The following is a 19,444-nucleotide window of genomic DNA, read 5'->3' as shown; positions in this document are numbered from 1 at the left end:
AGAGACATCTATTTCCTGGGAGCCAGCTCTACCTTGTAAACTGTCACTGATGATTCAAAGTGTCCTAAAGCAGAACTCAGCCACTGACTTCTACAATTCAATGCCAGCAGAGACTAGGGGAAACCACCACAGCAGGCCAGCCTCACCATCCTGGTACTTACACACTGCTTTCTCCGGCACTCAGTTCAACCCCTAGCGTTTTCCAGAAGAGCTGTGCTCAGAAGCATACACACAACATCAATCTAACAGATGTGTTAGGATCAGGGCTTTACTATCATGTACCCATTCAGCCAATGTCATGAAAAACAAACACAAACTCTACAGCAGCCCACACACAGTACAAAGGCACTGCAGCACACCTCAGGGACAGGGAAACGGGACTGGCTTTGGAACCTTCCTCTTCCTTCTGAGGCCTTGTGACTTTGAGAGCCTAAAACAAGCAGAGAGGCCAGGCCCTTCCTCCCCCTGTTAATCCAGTTTCCAGCTGGGCCCTCAGGGCTCTCAGCAGGATGAGCACAGCAGAGCTAACCTACAACCTTGCTTAGCGATTGAGCATCCTCCTGGCACTGGCTGGCCATCCCTTCTTCCTTGGAAAGCCCTTGCCAGGCCTCTGACAAAACGTGTCTGTGAGATGACCAGATCCATAACCCGCGGCTGCTCCATCACGGTGGCATATTTACACGCCAGCCAGGGCACAGTGCTGTGTCATCATCATGATTCTAACCTCTCATGGTTAGAATTCAGAAGGATTAACTTGCTATATCTTCGCAACAGCCCCCAGAATACACATGACCACTGTCCTACTGTACAGATGGGGAAATTGACACACAACAGACAGCTAGCCTCAGCTCATATCAGGACTAAACTGAAGAAATGGGATTCAGTTCAGATAGTCAGTGCTCTTAGCAGGTGCTATTTCGAGATGTACTGTGCAGCTATTAGGTATGATGGCAAATGCATACTCTTCTCCCACAAAGTCATGCTTTAGCGTAGGAAAAATAATCCTTAAACTCAAAGAAACATTAAATAATATGAAAGACATAAGCGGCAATAGAGAATGGTTATGAAATAGAAGCCACATCACACTGCATAATGAATTAACAATAACAAATTATAGATAGTAGAAGTTCTGAGAAGAGTTCAGGTTTCAGACAGGAATTGGTGAGAAAATGAGGAATCTGTAAGGCACCCTTACTGCTTCTCTCTCTTTTCAACTCTAAAGATGCCACCAGAAAACTCTTAGGGTTGACAAACAGCAGCAGGAGACAAAAATCAACGTAAAAGACTCAGCCAATTTCCTACATATCAATAACAAACATATGGAGAAAGGTATGGGGGTGCGGGTGGTGAGATGGGGTTGGGGGTGGTGAGATGGCTCAGCAAGATGCTTGCTCTACAAGCCTGCTCACTGAAGTTTGATCCCACATAAAGAAAGAAGAGAAGAACCTACTCTAAAGAGCTGTGTTCTCTGGCCTCCATTTGTAGCAGTGGTATGAGTGCCATGCAGCATCTCTCTCTCTCTCTCTCTCTCTCTCTCTCTCTCTCTCTCTCTCTCTCTCTCTCTCACACACACACACACACACACACACACACACACACAAACACACACACCTGCTCCCATCACACTCATACCTGCCCCCATCACATCCCTCCCGTCGTGTATGTGTGTATACAAGTGCACACACGGGTTCTTTCCTTTCCTTTCTTTAAAGATTTTTTTGAGATTTTATATATTTTTATTTTTATGAGTGTTTGACTGAATGTATGCACATGCCTGCAGGGCATGGAGACCAGAGAAGGGCATCAGACCCCCTGAGACTGGGGACGGATGGTTATACATAGCTATGTCAGTGCTGGGAGATGAGCCCTGGTCCTCTGGAAGAGTACCCAGTGCTCTTAGCTGCAGAGCCATCCCTCCAGCTCCACAAATAAATGTTTTAGGAATTAAAAGAAGAAGAAAAAGAAGAACCCAATTTAAAACTTTTTTTTTAAAGATTAGAATAAACCTAACTAGAAACATGAAAACTTTCTACAATGAAAAGTTTAAAACATTAAAAAATGAAACTGAAGGTTCTAGAAGACATAAAGGCTCTTGTGGTCGTGGTTGGAGGGGTCAGAGCTGCAGAGGTAGCTGCCCGGTCTCCCTACAGCACAGTCATGCTGAAGACACTCCGTGCAACCATGCAGAGGTAGCTGCCCGGTCTCCCTATAGCATAGTCATGCTGAAGACACTCCGTGCAACCATGCAGAGGTAGCTGCCCGGTCTCCCTACAGCACAGTCATGCTGAAGACACTCCCTGCGACCCCACAAAGATCCCAAAGTCACGTTCTTCATAGAAGTAGGAAACAATCTTAAAACTAATATGCAAACACAAAAGAGCCCAGAAAGCAAAGTAGCACTGGACAAAAAGAACATCAGCTTACCAAATCTCAAGTTATAGCTCAGTGCTAAAGAAAGAGCTACAGTATTAAAAACAGCATGGTAGTCATACACACACACACACACACACACACACACACACACAGAGAGAGAGAGAGAGAGAGAGAGAGAGAGAGAGAGAGAGAGAGAGAGAGATCAGTGGACTCAGATATAAGGCACACAACTACAGCCACCTGAGTTTTGATAAATACACTCATGTGGTGCTGAGAAAACTGAACATCTACACTTAGAAGAATAAAGCTGGGTCTGTACCTCACCCTAAACAAAAACCAACTACAAGTGGGACATAGACCTTAACGCAGGACCTGAAATTCTGAACTGTTAGAGGGAAAAGTGGGGAAAATACCTCAAGATATAGGTAGAGAGAAAACTTCCCGAATAGGGTCATAGTTAACAAGTCCACCAGTTAACGAATGAAGCCTTGTGAAATAAAAAGCACAAAAAAAAAAAAAAAACCAAAAACAAACAAACAAAAAAAAACAAATGGGGTGAAAACAAAACAGCCTATAGAGCAGAGAAAAAGTCCTTTCTAACCAAACATCTGATAGGTTGAAACTTGGATATTCAAACTGCTCAAAATCTAATGAATAAACAGGCTGATGAAAAGAATGGATACTTAAAAGATGAAGTACAAATAACCAATAAATAATGAAAAATATTTAGTGATCAGAAAACATGTAAATTAAAACCACATGAGTCTATCTTACCCTAGCCAGCATCGCAGTCAAGAAAACTAGTAACGAGAGTTGAGGGACGATAATACACACTTTTATTCCCAGCACCAGAAGGCAGATGCAGGTGGACTTCTGCAAGTTCAAGGCCAGCCTGCTCTGCATAGTGAGTTCCAGGACAGCCACAACTTCATTGAGAGACCCTAACTCAGGAAACAAACAAACAGACAGACAAACAGCGAGTGCTGGGAAAGATATGGGCAAAAAGGAACCCTTATAGATGGCTAGCGGGAATACAAACTAGGCCAGCTACAATGGGAATCTGCAGACTTCTTCATAAAACTGTAGGCAATCTACCACATGACCTAATGATACCACTCCCAAAGGACTCCACATCATGTGTCACAGAGACACGTGCACATCAATGTTTATTACATTCACAATAGCTAAGCTGTGGAACCACTTGAGGTGTCCATCTCAGACGAACAGATAAAAAAGTGTGGCACAAATTCACAAGGAAAACATTTTCAGCCATAAAGAAGGGAGAAGTTCTGTCACTTGTAGGCAAATGGGCTTAGCAGACATAAACATATTAAAAATTATCAGTCTCTTAGAGATAAATACCATGCTTTCTCTTTGTAGTTCCTACATTTTATATAGATACATAAAATTTTATGTGTGTGTATGACATAAAACTATTAGAAAACTGTCAGAGAATGGTATGTGGGAGCATGAAGAGGTGAGAAGGGAAGGTATAGAAGGGAGCAAGGTTAAAGTACATTATATATAATATTTACATAATATCCTATGTGATCCAATACTATATACAATGGCTTTACACACATGAGCACATGACACACACACACACACACACACACACACACACACACACACACACATGAACCATAGGAGCAGATTGCATAAAGAAAAAGAGAAAATTAGGGACCTAAACTGAACCTTGAAAGTCAGGCAAAGATGAGACTTAGATTGAACCTTGAGCGACAGTCAGAATTTTTTTTTTTTAGGCAAAGGTAAGAGAGAAAAGTCTTCCAGGATAGGAAATGAAAGGAGAACCATGGTTCCTTACAGCCTTTCCTGTAGGGCTGTGGAGCATGTGAAGCTGCCAGACAGAATAGATTGCAGAATACTTGAATACCAGGCTGAAGGACAACACAGAACACAATACTAAAGACTAAAAATACATATATTCATTTTATTTTTAATCTAGCAGGTATAAACTTACCACTAACCATTAGATGGACGGGCCCTTTGTGGCCCATGGTTCACACAGTGAAAATCATACAGTTCGTGCTTTGTAGTCCAGCAGTGAGAAACAACAGACGCATTCTGGACCCCAGTACACGGCTTCAAACGCTAAAACAGGTGTGAGTATGGGGGTGAAGAGAGTTCAGGAGAGAGGCAGGGATTCTGCCTGGGGGCCTGAGACTGGGGTCACAGCAGTCAGAACTCTGGGAAAGTTTTAATTTCTCAAAGTCTCAGTCTCCTCAGCTACAAAGGAGCAGGGAGCGGGGGCCTTGCCTCAGGGTAGCTGTGGCAGTGAAATGGTGCACACTGGACCTTAGCACAGCAGTGGGCATGTGCAAGAACGTGTGTGCATTATTTATGCTGAGAGCAATAGGGAGCCTGTGCTTGAGCGAACTCCAGGAAGAGGAGCAGAACGCCCATGTTTGTATTTTTACGAACATCCTACCGTCTGGACTTTTATTTTAGTGTAGCGTCTTAGCACTGAGCATGATATGGACGGCACAGTATGTCGTAGGACAAAGGGCACTTTGTAAACTGGATCTGATGCCGCCACTGTTAACACATGGGAACGGTTTCATCGTGTGGCACTGTCTTACGCCTTCATTTCCATTTTCACACACTGTTCTCACGCCTGACCTATTACATGATTTATAGGTAATCCTATTTGCAATGTTTTCACAGATCTCCCCAGCATACCCACAAGATCACAGGCCCAGTGATGGAGGGATCACACACTTCACAAACTGTTCTTTGCTTCTGCCACTTGGCTATTCCCAGTAGCGATATATGCTTTAAATAGTTAAGGTATAATATGACCAGATATTAATTTTATAAAAGAGCACAGTGAAGTCCTAGCTGACACCTTAGCTTTGATGACACATCACCTCTTTAGCCCTCCCTTTCTTTCCTCTTAGTAAAAGGAGGATAAGAATACCAATCCACGAACAGGGTGTGGTGGCACACGCCTTTAATCCCAGCACTTGGGAGGCAGAAGCGGGCGGATCACTGTGAGCTCGAGGCCAGCCTGGCCTACAAAGCCAGTCCAGGACAGCCAAGGCAATACAGAGAAACCCTGTCTTGAAAAACCAAACCAAAAACAAACAAACAAAAATACCAACCCAGACCAACTACTCCTAGAGGGGTTTTAGGACTGAACTGAAACAATGCATGAAAAAAAACCAGCAATTTTTTTTTTTTTCTCATTCAGAAGCAGCATATGAACACTTAGGGCTGTGGTTTTATTCCATGATATTCTACTTGTTTTTGCAATTGTTCTAAAAGTATTCTTCTCAAGTGAATGCTCTAGAAGTGTTTGGTAACCCTCTGGCCTAGGCTGGTATCTTACCCATGATGCTCAGCGTGCTGCACCAGCTTCCTAACCAGAGCAGGATGGGAATATGGGGCTCTGGCCCTCAGAAAACACCCTTGAATCACGGACCGGAACAGTAAGAACTGAGGCCAACAATAGTCACTCATTTTAAAGACGCGTCTGGCGTATTTGTACCGTCACAAATCTGAAAGAAAGGATTTGAAATCTTTAACATGTCTCTTCAGTCTGTTACGAGAGTAACAGGAACAAATTAATTTCATTTCTCTGAAATAGAGAAATAGCTCTAGCCTTAACAAAAAGCCGGTAGGTGGTTCAGCCGTGTTGCTTTGTGCACAGAATCCAATGTCAATTAAAAAGAAATTAAAGTTCAGGCCCCTTAGACTGTATCAATCATCAGGGTCATGACTGTGTTTTAGGCATTAGACTACAGGTAGGCATCTAAGAATAATTTAGAATATAAGTTTGAGCCGGTTCCGGAATCTCATCACCTTCTTTCAAATAAACTTCTCATCTTCAAACAAGCCCGGTGGGAAAGGACCAATAGTGATCACACCAGAGCGTGAAAAGGCTTTTAAAGACAGCACAGTTATATCTTTTCCATTTCTCCAGTTTAAAAAAAAAAAAAAATTCAATAGATGCTCAAAAGAATTAAATGAGCCTTGAGCCGGTGTGTTTCTTTGTTAAGAAGAAACACAATGTAGGGGCTTAAAGGGTTCCATTTCACTGACGTCTTTCTCAACCCCAATCACTAGCCAGATGGAAATAACATTGTTTGTGTAGGATGACCTAAGCTAACAGGCCTGGGTGGCACTATTGCTGAAGCTCAGGGACGCAACATCACAAATAGGGTATCCAGATCACTCAGTTAACAGTACTATGGACCAAAGATTGAGTATGCGATTCTTAAGGAGAAATCCTTTCTACCTTATAACTCAGGGTGCCCTCAACACCTCTCACAGATGCAGAGTTCTATGCATCCCCTCACAAGTGACCTAGAACTCCACCAGTTGCCTCCTCCAGGCAACAGTATTATGACCAGGGGTCTCTGACATTCTTAAACAAATGTGTTGCACACTGGTGGTCACAGGGGAGGGGGTGGGGTGGGGATTTGGTGTTTTCTGTCCCCCTCCCCCAATTTCCTCATAGGCACCAGGATTGGTAAGATGGAAGGGAAGGCAGGAAGGGTGGAGTCTAGCCACCACTGTTGTCACTGCTAAGTGGCCAATTGACAGCTGTCTCCAGTGTCACATCTCTGTCCTAATGACTCTATACATTTGGCTGTCAGTAAACTGGCAGTAAAAATGATTTTTAAAATCTTCTCATGGATATAAAACAAAGGACTTTTAAGAATTCACACTGAATGCAGATATTTGTTTAAGGTTTTATAGTCGACTTTTCCTCAATAAAAACTTGCTTGTTATGTATGCCATTGAGGTAATTTATATAAAGTGAAATTCAAGTTCTTAAAAAGACAACGTACTATTCAATTTGAGTGGCTAAGAGGTTGCTTTTGAGAACCAGCTAAATGAACTCTTCTTTCAGGCAGACTTACACAAGGCATTCCTGTCTAATATTTTTAGAAATGGAGTGAGTATGGTCAATATAATTACAATAGAGATATGGGTGCAAGGACATAAAAAACCTAGGAACAATGAAAAGTAAAAACATAGCTTCCGGTAGAGTAGTATCACCATTCATAGCACTGTCTTAGGTATTAATTAGTGGTGTATTTAGAATGTATCCTTAACACATGATTATTCAATTAAAAGCTGATTTTACCACGTGCTAACATCAGACACAAGGAAGTGAAGAGGGTTATAGAAAGCAAGTCTCCCCACATAAAAGGCATCATACTCAAAGCATGGGCACTTCCTGTGGATACACTGTTCATTAAGTTTATAATTTTTTTTAAAAGTTCATAATTTAACCAGGATATAGATATCAAGATTTAAAATACATTTCTCTATAGCTATAAACTTATTACCAATCTGTTTTAGCTGATTCATCTATATACATATTACAGTCTAAAAAAAAAAAGTTTGTGTGCCCTAAGCACATTCCACACGACATTTAAAATTATTCAGCTGTTTCTTGTGCCATTAAGTTTCTGATAATTGAATGCTATCATGTGCTATCAATTCTAATGATATAAATACCTTCAGTAAAAGTTTAATACTTAAATGTGTTTAAGAAGAAAAGTTTGAATATATATCCTAGCAGTACCTTGTAAAATGCTGGAAAGATGACAAACATGCTCATTCAATGGCACTACAGCCATTCTGGAAAGCAAAGATTTAAATGTAGACAATGTGATAGTTTTCACAGTAAGCAGTGGAGAGCAGGAATAATATGGGCAGTTAAATAAATTATGGTATAGAATTATAAAAGAAAAAGTAGCACCACATACCCATACCACGGGAGAGATGACATATAACATAAACAAACAAAACAGGAAAAAAACTCTACAGACCATGTCAGATTTTAATCTGTAAATCTGTGATCAACACATGAAATAATACATTTTAGAATAAGACTTGAAGAAATAATGACAAATTGTTTTATGGGTTTATCTGTGGGTAACAAAGTGAGAACTTAAAAGGTTCTTTTCCCCCTTATACGTGGCTAGATTTTTCTTTAACAAGCATTTATCACTTTAACACAAGACATCTAAGTGACATCTGGGTCAGTCCTGGCCAGGGAGGTCATGGATGATAACAAGGAACTGCCACACTGATCTGATGTCTATCACTCAGAGATGGCTTGTGTCACCCACGGAAAGCACTCCAAGGGCCTGTCACTTGTTCTTGCACCGGGAGATTTTACATCTTTAATAGGGAGCATCATTACAAGGAAAATAATAAAAGGCATGTCTTTTTTTTTTCTTTTTTCAAGTATTAAAATAAAGTCTTTTGGTTAAACTTACCAGCAACACTGTGAAAAGGACCAGGGTGGGCCTCTACAGCAGCCCGAGGAACTGGAGCCTTCAGGATCAAGCATGCTCACCAACAACAGTGAACTTTTTAAGAGTCATAGCGAGAGAACAGGGCTGTCACTACGCGTACTGTACTCCGGCTTTCCGTGTTTATTGTGGTGACTTTGTGTTTTGCTGTGTGTGAGTAACCTCTTTTGCCTTGAGCCCTATGGAGGGCGCTCAGTGGAGCACAGCTAAGGGCTCCCAGCAGAAGAGGGAAGGCTTCCCACACTGGAGGGAGCTGCCAGCCCAGACCCGCCACTTGCTTTCCCTTGGCATGGGTAAGCCACAAATCAGGCTCATCCAGGCAGCAACAGTTCCTCTTTCTAGTTCTCATTTGTCTCTCCCTCCGGCCACAGCTGACTCATCGGATGCCCATCCTCCTTCTCATTCTCCAGTCTCACTCTACGTGTCAGATCAAACTACTTTTGTGCATTTCTTCAGCCATTCAAAGTTGGATTCTCCTGTTTTCTAATTTCAGACACTCCCTAAATTATTCCCTCTTCTCAAACAAACCAAGGACAAGTGGCAAGAAAGGTGTCACCGCCACCTAATTTATTCCTTTTCACATCTCTTGACTATGCCTTTTCTAGCAGACTGAATTTCTTCCATCTTTGCTCCAGTATTTCGCCCTACCCTTCCTCATCCTAAAATACAGCAGAGTCGCCAGCCATAAGCAACACTGCACTCTCACTCATACTGCCAAAGTTGGACAAGCCCTCACCTCTATCATCAGCATACCTGTGGCTCTACTGGATATGCCTACATTTTACTGAACCAAAGCATAAAGCTATGTAGATGACACACATCAGGCTTTGCAGGCTTCGTCTCTGTTGAGCTAAGACAGGGACACACACACACACACACACACACACACACACACACACACACACGGTTTAGAGATACAAAGTAACAAGCAGGAGCGGAACATCTATAGTGCTTGGGTTCCACATTTGAAATATTTATTTTGGTTTTCTCTTTTGGCCTTTGCACCAACAAACCAAATGAATTGAGACTATGCTGTTTTATAAAATAATAAATATCTTTCGAATGTAAAGACCAATTAAATCAGCTACAAAGAAAAGGTAGTGAATCAATGAGTCTAAATACTGGATAACATGCTATTCAGGAGCCAAGAAAACAGGCAAGATGAGCAAAAGCTGTGTGCACGCACCGAAGGTCAGAATAGTGAATAAAACTGGCCCTCGCCAGGGTAGTTCTTTATACTTCATCATCCCCAAATCAGGCAGGTATCTTCCTGCCTGAAACATAATGAAAACTTTAAATGAAATGTTATACCTGATGCCTAAAACTGTCAGAATACCTCCTCTACAAAGTAACTTTACAGTGACCTCTTCTGCCAGATTGTATTACAGTAACACTGCATTCTAATAAACCAAGATTATTCAGATTTTCTTCACATACAAAACACAAGAAGAGTGGTGTGTTTTCTTGTATCTGAAGTCTGAATGTATTTTGCTTTGGATTTCGAATTCTGAGCAGGAAATCTATTGACTTTTTAAAAGTCCACACATTTACATAGAAGGAGGGAGAATTGTGGAACTGTACTGAATATTACTAAACAGACATGTATATCAGACTAAACTTGATGATAACGTGCTGCTTTTGAAATGACATTATATAAAACTGAAGCCACCTATAATGCCATATTTTCCTGAGGTGACACAGCAGGTAAGCTGACTCCAACTGTCAACTTACTCTACCAAGAAAATAAAAGTGCCTCTCTGCTTTTGGTCACAAGCAAGACCAGGCAAAAAGGAATTCTAGCATCCCAGCCTTGACGTAGTGGATAGCCTGTAACATGCATCAAAGTATTCTCCTTGCAGGAAAAGCAGCAAGCTGTAGATTATGCCACAGCTACTGTTGGAAAAGGGAGTAGGATTCTGAGACTCCTAACTCTGCCCCTCCAGCCCTCAGGACATCTCTACCCCCCTACCCCATCTTACTTTCAAAACAAAACAAACAACAACAACACTGTATGTTATGATTAGTGTTTCTCTTAAGTGAATTGTTCCTTCCTTCTTTTCTCTTTTTAGTTTATATAATAAAAGAGCATATATATGCCTTTCCATATTTTAAACCAAAATCTAACTTTCTAAGGTCAAAAGAAAAATTAACCATGTCTCTCTACCCTTCCCACTTTCTTATGGTAACTACATTCAACAGTTAGAGGACAAGAAATTACATATGTGTCCACACTGATGGTTAAGTAAATGTATATAAATCTGACCTGCAACCTGCCTTCTCACTTAATACACTTTGACTTTTCATAAGCTAATACACCAGTGCACCTAGCAGGCACAAGTGTTGTGTTTCTCCATTTTCCTGCGGTGAGATTTACTGAAGATCAGAAGTAAATTCTAAGAACCTATCTTTGGCAATTAGTTTTACACTCTGTGTAAGTTCAAAAATGGTAAGAATAAATGGGTAAAAATATTATACATTCATTAATTTATATACATTATTATTCTGTAAATTATTCTGCATAGGTAAATGTTGCCATGTGTAATGCATATGTGTTGAAACAAAGTTAATTTTCAAAGGCAAGAAGCAAAGGAAAGCATAAGCGTAGTGGGAGACTTAATAGGTGCAGAGCTGGAGGAACACCATATGGAAATTTCCTGTGCTTTGTTTGGGGCCGGGTCAAATATAACTCCACCTCTTATTGAGTATGTGGTTGGTCTAAGTTGCATAATTTCTCTGAGCTTCCTTTTCATGGTGCATAAAATTAGGGGTCAGACATTGCTACAGAGATTTGGAAAATAACTCTTGAGAATGGTGCCTTAAAAGGGGGGGGGGAGTCTCCCCCTCTCCCCAAAAAATGAATTCCCAAAGATCCATATTAATGTTGATACTGCAGAAGTTTATATATATGCACACATATATGTATGTGTATTTACATATGATGGATAGAATTGGTCATCTAATACCCAGACCACCAAACATGTGCTCTTTGGTACTGTTTTGTCTGTTTTAATCTGCCTTGTTGTTTTATATTTACCTTTATAGAGAGACAGCCTGGGAAATAAGTTACTGTAAGATATTTAATAGTTTTAATTCACTATTAAAATGAGACCCTCTTTACTTTTCAAGTGTGTCTTGCACTGAGCTCATTAACAATGTTTAAACATTGTCCTAAGCAATGTGAATTTTCACTCACAGCCCGTGAAAAGAGCCATTCACCCTTATTCATCAGCAATCGGCTGAAAATTCCTCCACATATGTTAATAACAAGCAGCTCTGAGTGTCAGAGCCAAGCTTCCCAGTGCAAAGGACTCTATCCGCCCCCTTTCTTCATAAGACCATCAATAATGCATACAGCTTTGGCGGGCTAGGGCCAGGTCTTGGGGAAGCGACGCTCTGTGCAGGACATGGACCTGCCAAATGTTCACCTCCTTTATAGTGTTGTCGGTAACACATAAACTGTATGCCACCTGCTTTCAACTACACCTTATATCACACAATATCGCGAACTTCCAGAAAGGTTAAAGGAAATTTGAGTGCTATACTATCCGTACATCTTTTTTCGACATATTGAGAGAGCTGTAGGCCAGGATGATGTAGCAACAACCCAAGGACACAAAACTAGTTAGACACCAATTGGGAGTTGAAACTTCAGCTCTGCGAGGTTACTTCTATGACGGGTTCAGCAGTTATTATATGTTCCAGTGGGTGCAGGAGTGCTTATTAAATGTTTTAGGACGAAAGAAAATGTTTGTGGTTTTGCAGGCGTATGGGAGAAGCAAAACGCACAGCGTGCCACCCGTAAGGGTAATAATGCACCGGCAAGACCACGTAGGGAGGGGCAAACTGAGGAGGAGGGGCTATATCTGAATTCTTCACCATCCTAGGAAATGTACCTGGTAATCTCCGTATAGGAAGGGACCCATCCCTGAGTTGAAGCTAAGCAGCACGCGCGGCGCGGGGCATTTCTCCTAGGAAGGTAGCAGCCTGGAGAAGAGGTGTGCCCCTCCCAGTGTTTGTTTCCGTGGGAGGCAGACAATGTCAAGTCCCTCCTGCCACACAGGGGGCCACGTCCCTGTCACCGGCCGTGAGGAACATTCTCGCCTCCCCCTCTCTCCCAGGGATGTTTACCTCTAGGGCGACAGTAGGGCCGGACTCTGAAGGGCCTGGACCCGTGAGGCCCACCCGCGCCCCCACCTTCTGCAGCAGCTGTGGGCGACGGGCGAGGGCTCCCGAGCAGCGCCTTTGTTTTCCCGACTCCAATTACGTTTGCGGAAGTGCTGCCAGCTCGGGGGACGCCGTGCCGCTGCCCTGCACCCCGGGGATGACAGGCGGCGCCCGCCGGGCGGGGCAGGCACGGTGGCTCCCGGCTGGGGCAGCGCCCACCCAGCAGCAGGTGGACGGCGGAGGCTCCCGGACCCAAGCGGCGCCAGCTCACTCACCTGGCGGCGCTCAGCTGCGCAGGGCGCGGGGAGCCCAGTCCCCGGAGTGCCGGGCGGCGGCTCGGGGCGCCGGGGAGGCGGCGGCGGCGGGCGAGCTAGAGCGAAGCATGTCGGTCTGGTTGCTCGCTCCTCTCCCGGGGCTGCGGCAGGCGCGGCGGCTGGATGCGGGCCGGGTGGGGCGAGCGACAGCAGTAGCCTGACGCCGCCGCCGTGCGACCTTCTGTCTGCTCCTCCTCCCTGCTCTGGTCCTGGGCCCGGCTCCGCCGCCACTGTCGTCGCTCACGACCGGCTGGACCCGTTTCAGGCCTGAGCCGGAGGACCGGCCGCCAGGTGCAGCGCTCCGCCTCCTGCGGCGGCGGATACGTCGGCCGCCTCCTCCCGGCCTCCCGCCCTCTGGGGCCACCCCGGGGGGGACGCAGGAATCAGGCGGGCTAGTGACACAGGTCCTGAAGGGTAGCGAGGTGGGGTGATGTCCCACCCCTCTCCTTCGCTATTCCACCACACCCCACAAACTCAGGCTGCTCTGCTCCGCAATCACCGCAGGCTCGAGGCCCAAAGTAAATGGCATCATTTCGCAAGCATTTAATAGGTGCCCCACTGAAAGCTATGGATGTGGTGCGATGAGTGTGATGCTTGGTCGCTGGTTCGAGGTACAGCGTTGGTGAACTGTCCTCAGATGACCCTGCAGAGAAGGGCTGGGAGGCAGACGTGGGACCTAGGAACAATTAACACCCTTAGCCAGCAATTGAACACGTGGCACCTTGCTGAAGAGGCAACCTGGCCCCAGGTGTCATGCTAAGAACTAAATTTTATTATTTGAGCGAGTGGAGTGCGTTGTGTACAGGTTTGATTTGGCAAGTGTATTTGCGTGCCTGTGATGGGGTGCAGGGAACTCCAGAGCCTGTTCTCACAAAGCCAGTAATGATGACAGCTAACATTTAGGAACGCCTGTTTCCAGTATGTAAAGCACTGTGTACACATCATCTAATCCTATAGATGTGAGCAATGTTAATCTGATATTGCAACAATAAGACGGGGCTAAAAGTTACCATTGAAGATGTAACAAGTAGAAAATCCAGGCTCTGCTGTCCTGATCATGAGACATTACTAAAGAGAAATCAGTAGGTCCTGAAGCTTCAAAATACGGAGCCCCTCATTAGGAAAAAATATTAATACAAAGTTGCCTCAGTGTCTAGGGACAGTTCCTATAGTCGATACCACAGCCTTATGATAAATCCACTTGAAATGCTGAGACACAGAAATTAAACAAAGATGGTGTCTGCTAGGGCTTCAGAGGAAAATTGTAAAGGTGATTATTGGCCTCGGATCTGCTCTGGTGTGGCCTGGAGATAGCTGGGTCCCTCAACACTGTGTGGAAATGAATGAATGTCTCTTCAAGCACCCAGCTGGGCTGGCCTGAGAGAGTTAAGGTTCTCATGGGAAGAGAGGGCGTGGGGAGGAAAGCAAGCAAGCAAACGGGCTGGAGATATAACTATCAAAGCCTTGCCGGGTGAGAAGAGAGAGTGGGTAGTAGAACACACCTGGGAGACAGGGCTCCTGCCTGACCTACAAACGCAGCTCCTCAATGAAAAGTAAAACCAAGCCGCCCTGAAATGAAAGCTGGCATTTCTGTTTCAGATGAGAAGTCTTGAGAGCCACCAAAGGAGAAAACGCTGCTTAACTGGCCTTATAAGGGCAGGGATTTTTTTTTTTTTTTTTTTTTTCCTTCTGGCAACTACAATGCTTTTAATTTATCAGTTTTCACTGCGTCTCCTGGGTCATATTTAAATTTCTTGTAATTTAAAAATAATATAAAAATCCATTAAAAACATAAATATCACAAAGCAAACATGATCTGCCAATCCACACCACGCCGCCACGCAGGCTTTCTTACCTACTGTGTGGTGTGGGAAATTAGCCTCCAACAGCATAGCCAGCTAGGCTGTTCCAGAGACCACTCCCCAGAAAGACTCACAAAGATAGATACTGAAATCACCTGGCAAGAAGGCAGAGGAAGGGGCCAGGCTAACACTCGTAAGATAGTTAAAACAGGTGCAGTGTTTTGTGAAAGACAAATAGTGGCCCAGGCTGAGCTGCAGCCTTCTTCCCAGCTGAGTAAGTAGAGTGCTGCAAACCAGAAGAGAGGTTGCACGAGAAACAGAGCAGATGGGAGCCAGACCTGGCTGGGGCTTGCTCTCCTGGCTCCCAGAGGAGCCTATTGTTGCAGCTCACAAGATGGTGTGATGAGTAGCTGTAGGTCTTACCTACATTTCTCAGACAGAAGCACAGCCTTCACACACGTCCCCAGTGAGTGATCATTTTAAGGCTTCCTGAATGTTACGGCCTTGTGCATAGTTAGTCATCAAAAAATATTGTGTACCCACTAGGTTTTCAAACCTTTCCTTTCTATTCAGCCCATGTGTGCATGGTTTACTTTATCTCATGAACTGGCTCCTTCTATTTTAATTCATTTGTCCTTCTAATGTTTGTTTCTGTTATTTCTTTTGGAAGGATTGTTTGTCCTTAAGTAGTAAGATAGATACATTGTAATAAATAGCAAAAACTTTTTTTTTCTTAAATCCCTCACACACGGGATTTACCATGTGCCAGACTCAAGGTCCTTCCAATTTTATTTATTCACAAAATCCCCCATAGCAATCGTGTGTGGGCAGGATTGCAACTATTCCATTTTACAAATGAGGAGACTTGGGCATGTAAGAATGAAGCAACCTGGCCACCGTCACACCCCCAGCAAATGACAGACTCTGCACTGACTACATAGAGTGGCTTCCAGCCTTGGCTCTTAGCCACTTGTTTGGTCTTGCTCATTTAAATACGTATAGACATGTATGTTTATACATGGAGGCATGCAGCTTTTATTCCTGTAAAAGTAATGTCACGAGTTTTTGCTTCCAAACTTGGGGGGCTGATTTCTGGGGCCTGCTGGGAGCAGGACTTCTAAAACTTAACTATGTCTGGAATGCGGTGGTGCAAAGCCATTTTTGCTGGCTACAAACGAGGTCTCCAGAACTAAAGAGAGTACACAGCTCCTCTTAAAATTGAAGGTTTTTATGCCTGGAATGAAACTGAATTCTACTTGGGCAAGAGATGTGCTTATGTGTATAAAGCAAAAAACAACACAGTGACTCCTGGAGGCAAACCGAACAAAACCAGAGTGATCTGGGGAAAAGTCACTCAGGCCCATGGAAACAGTGGCACGGTTCGTGCCAAATTCCGAAGCAACCTTCCTGCGAAGGTCATTGGACACAGAAACCGTGTGATGCTGTACCCTTCTCAGATTTAAACTAATGAAAAGTAAATAATAAAAGTGGGGGGGGGAGTAGTGTCACTCCTCCAAGACCAGCGACTAACAAGCCTTGGGTTTTCCTCTTCCTCTCTGCCCTTTGCACACCTCATTTGTGTTTTCATTTCCCTTGCATTATGTAGACCAGCCTGCCCTTGGTGTGGTCTCTTGTTATTTACCATTCTATTTTACAATCCAAAAATATTGGAAGGCATTGGCTTTTCGGGGTTGCAGTCAGTAGAGGTTGCATAACACCAACCGGGTACCCTCACTATGGCATATGTTCCTATGAGACTTCGATCCTCTAAAACTGTCAATGACCTTCCTCGCTGTAGCAAATGGCTATAAAAGTCTACTCGTCATACAGCGTAGCTCTGGCCCAGGATGACCCCCTTTGGGATCACATTCCCCATACGTGAGGAATAGAGACTGTAATCACAAACAAGCTGGAGATACACAGGAGAAAATAGCGGGATATAGTTTAGATGTGAGGAAAACGAAAGCCTTTATGCAGATGTGGCATTAAGCAGAGACCGGAAGCACAAGCAGGAGATGATCAGGTGGAGTTCTGCAAAGGAACAGCTGGGAAGTGACAAAGTTATGTGCCTAACACAGGCTGTAGCCCTTGGAGAGACATGGGCGGGCAGAAAGCAGCTTGGGCAGACATCAGCACCTCCCATTAACCACTAGAAACCCTTGAGTTCAAAGCAAACCCAAGGAAAGGTGCTTTTTAAGGAGACCACAGTGGCTGCTGCTTGAGGAATGGAGGCAGCAGGACGAGCCCACCTGGAAGCAAGTGGTTCGCAGCTTCTTGGTCTCCTGTGGTCGCAGAGGCTGGATTGCACCTAGTGTTTCCAGAGCTCATGGCAGACTTGGTGACAAATTGCATGTGGGAGTCAAGGGAAAGGTGTCACATATGACTCAGGTTTCTGGCTGAAACAACCGAGTAGATTAAGATAACCTTCAGTGTGGGAGGAGAAGGCTGGAGAGAAGAACGAATAAATTCACAACTGACACATGCAGTTGGAAGTGCAGGTGGAACAGGGAAATAGGCAATCAACTGAGTCCAAAGCTCAAAAGGGAGGGCTAGACTCGGCAGTCATTAGCGCCGAGGTGCCATTCATGGCTGTGAAGAGAAGCCTTTAGAAAGACAGTGTATTGTTAAGATAGCTTGAGGAAGGTCAGCATTCACCAGCTGGCACAGGAAGAGAAAGCAAAAGCAATCAGCCATCAAGTAGGAGGACACTGGGGGACAATTGCCATGGGATCCTGCAGAAGAGGAACTGGAAGCTTTGCACCCTGTGCCTGCCTCAGATCCCCGGTGAAACCCTCCACTCTTTTATTCTGATATGTTTCTTCTGCGTTGTCTTGAGTCTCTAGAAAGATGGTTGTATGAAAGTACAAACAATAACTCATTGGGCCTTCTCAATCCTTGTATCTATTTTACATTCATGATCGCCAATATTTGACACTTGAACATTATCATGACTGCTCTATTCTTTATCCTGTCTATAAGACTGACTGTTGCTTTGACATAGTTTTCATTAGACTAGTATAATATCTTATGTGTGCGTTTCATAAGAGATTTTAAAATGAATCAAAAAGTTGTTAGTATAATTCCCTTCATATATTTTTTAGAACATTTTTTCTCATTTACTTCCAATCTAGTTCCATATCCTATGGTGTTTATCGTCTGCCAACCATGGTCTTGTGAAATGATAATCCACTGTAATGGGGTAGAGGGTGAAATCATGGAGACAGAAGGAAACGTCAGACCATGTGATGCTCGGACATGAGCATCAGTATGAGAGAAGGGAGTGTATGTTGTGAGTGGCGCACACGTTCCCTTCTCAAAACAGCCCTGCTGTCTCATTCCTTTCTTCATTTCTTCCTAAAAAAGCTATTAGGTTGTTTGTGGCCTAGAACATAAAGTGTAAACTCTTTAACCATGTTCAGTGTTTGTTCTTGCTCATCCCTACACACCCAAACACACATCCATCTGACTCCAGACACATTACAATCACCTTACTAATGGCTGCCCTATTCCAGCCATACGTTCATCCAATCCAAGCCACGACAGATAAAGTAGATAGATAGATAGATAGATAGATAGATAGATAGATAGATAGACAGACAGATAGATAGATAGATAGATAGATAGATAGATAGATAGATAGACAGACAGATCGATAGGCACAAGATGCTGTAGCCAGAAGTTTGCTAGCCGTAAGAATGAGGACCTCAAGTCCCCAGAATCTAATGTAAAATACTAGGCACCATGTCACTTAACTGTAACCCAGTGCTGGGGGAGTGACATCAGTGAGTGACAGAAATCGGTGACAGAAGGATCCAAGAAGCTCATTAACAAGCCAGGCCAGCCAAGTCAATAAGCTTCAGGTTTAACGAGAAACACTGTCAAAAAGTTATGGTGCAGTGATTGAAGAAAGATAGTTGAAGTCGACCTGGGCTTCTAACAGTACACATGTCCTCTCACTTACATGCACAGTGTACACACAAAAGCAAAACTAAACACCACCAGAAATATTTCAGCTATATGTTTTTATATATTATACATTTAGTTTCTCTATTATATATGAATGTATTGTCATATGCTCATGTCATATTTAATAATATGTATTTTATATATTGATTTCTTTAAAATTTCATTAAAATCATTCAGAAAATCACATATAAGAGTACAGTTCAGGGTGCTAAAATAAAAACTATATATTTGTCATAATAGCAAAATATGCAACTTTATCAGTGTCCATAAGCATCCCTTTGGGGTCATTCCAGTTAATCATCATACTGATTTCTAACCTCATATATCTGTCTTACCAGTTTGGGAGCACCCCATAAATAGAATAAAAAATATGCAGTGTTTTGTTTTTACTATGTTTTATTCAAAAATACATTGCTCATGTTCTATACCCGCCCCATGGTGTGTGTGTGTGTGTGTGTGTGTGTGTGTGTGTGTGTGTGTGTGTATGTGTGTGTGTGTATGTGTGTACAGTTAGTTCCCCCCACACAAAATT

The 19,444-nt window shown here is 43.4% G+C and overlaps 1 protein-coding gene and 1 pseudogene across 3 annotated transcripts in view; one reads left to right on the top strand and one right to left on the bottom strand.

The window, feature by feature from the left end:
• Positions 1 to 13,187, bottom strand: part of Mfsd6 (major facilitator superfamily domain containing 6) — a 72,585-nt gene extending 59,398 nt beyond the window's left edge. For 2 of the 3 annotated variants that reach the window (XM_051153789.1, XM_051153792.1), the window contains exon 1: positions 13,106 to 13,187. The gene's annotated coding sequence lies outside the window, so the exon portion shown is untranslated. Of the gene's footprint in view, positions 1 to 12,794; positions 12,957 to 13,105 lie in introns of those variants that run through there. The other variant, XM_051153790.1, reaches the window with a different exon arrangement.
• A 2,889-nt stretch (positions 13,188 to 16,076) lies between these two features.
• LOC127196137 (60S ribosomal protein L35a-like) lies at positions 16,077 to 16,431 on the top strand (annotated as a pseudogene).
• The last annotated feature ends 3,013 nt before the right edge of the window (positions 16,432 to 19,444 follow it).

Source organism: Acomys russatus, chromosome 12 (genome assembly GCF_903995435.1).
Source record: "Acomys russatus chromosome 12, mAcoRus1.1, whole genome shotgun sequence".
Lineage (NCBI taxonomy): Eukaryota > Metazoa > Chordata > Mammalia > Rodentia > Muridae > Acomys > Acomys russatus.
This window is presented reverse-complemented; position numbering and strand designations above follow the sequence as displayed.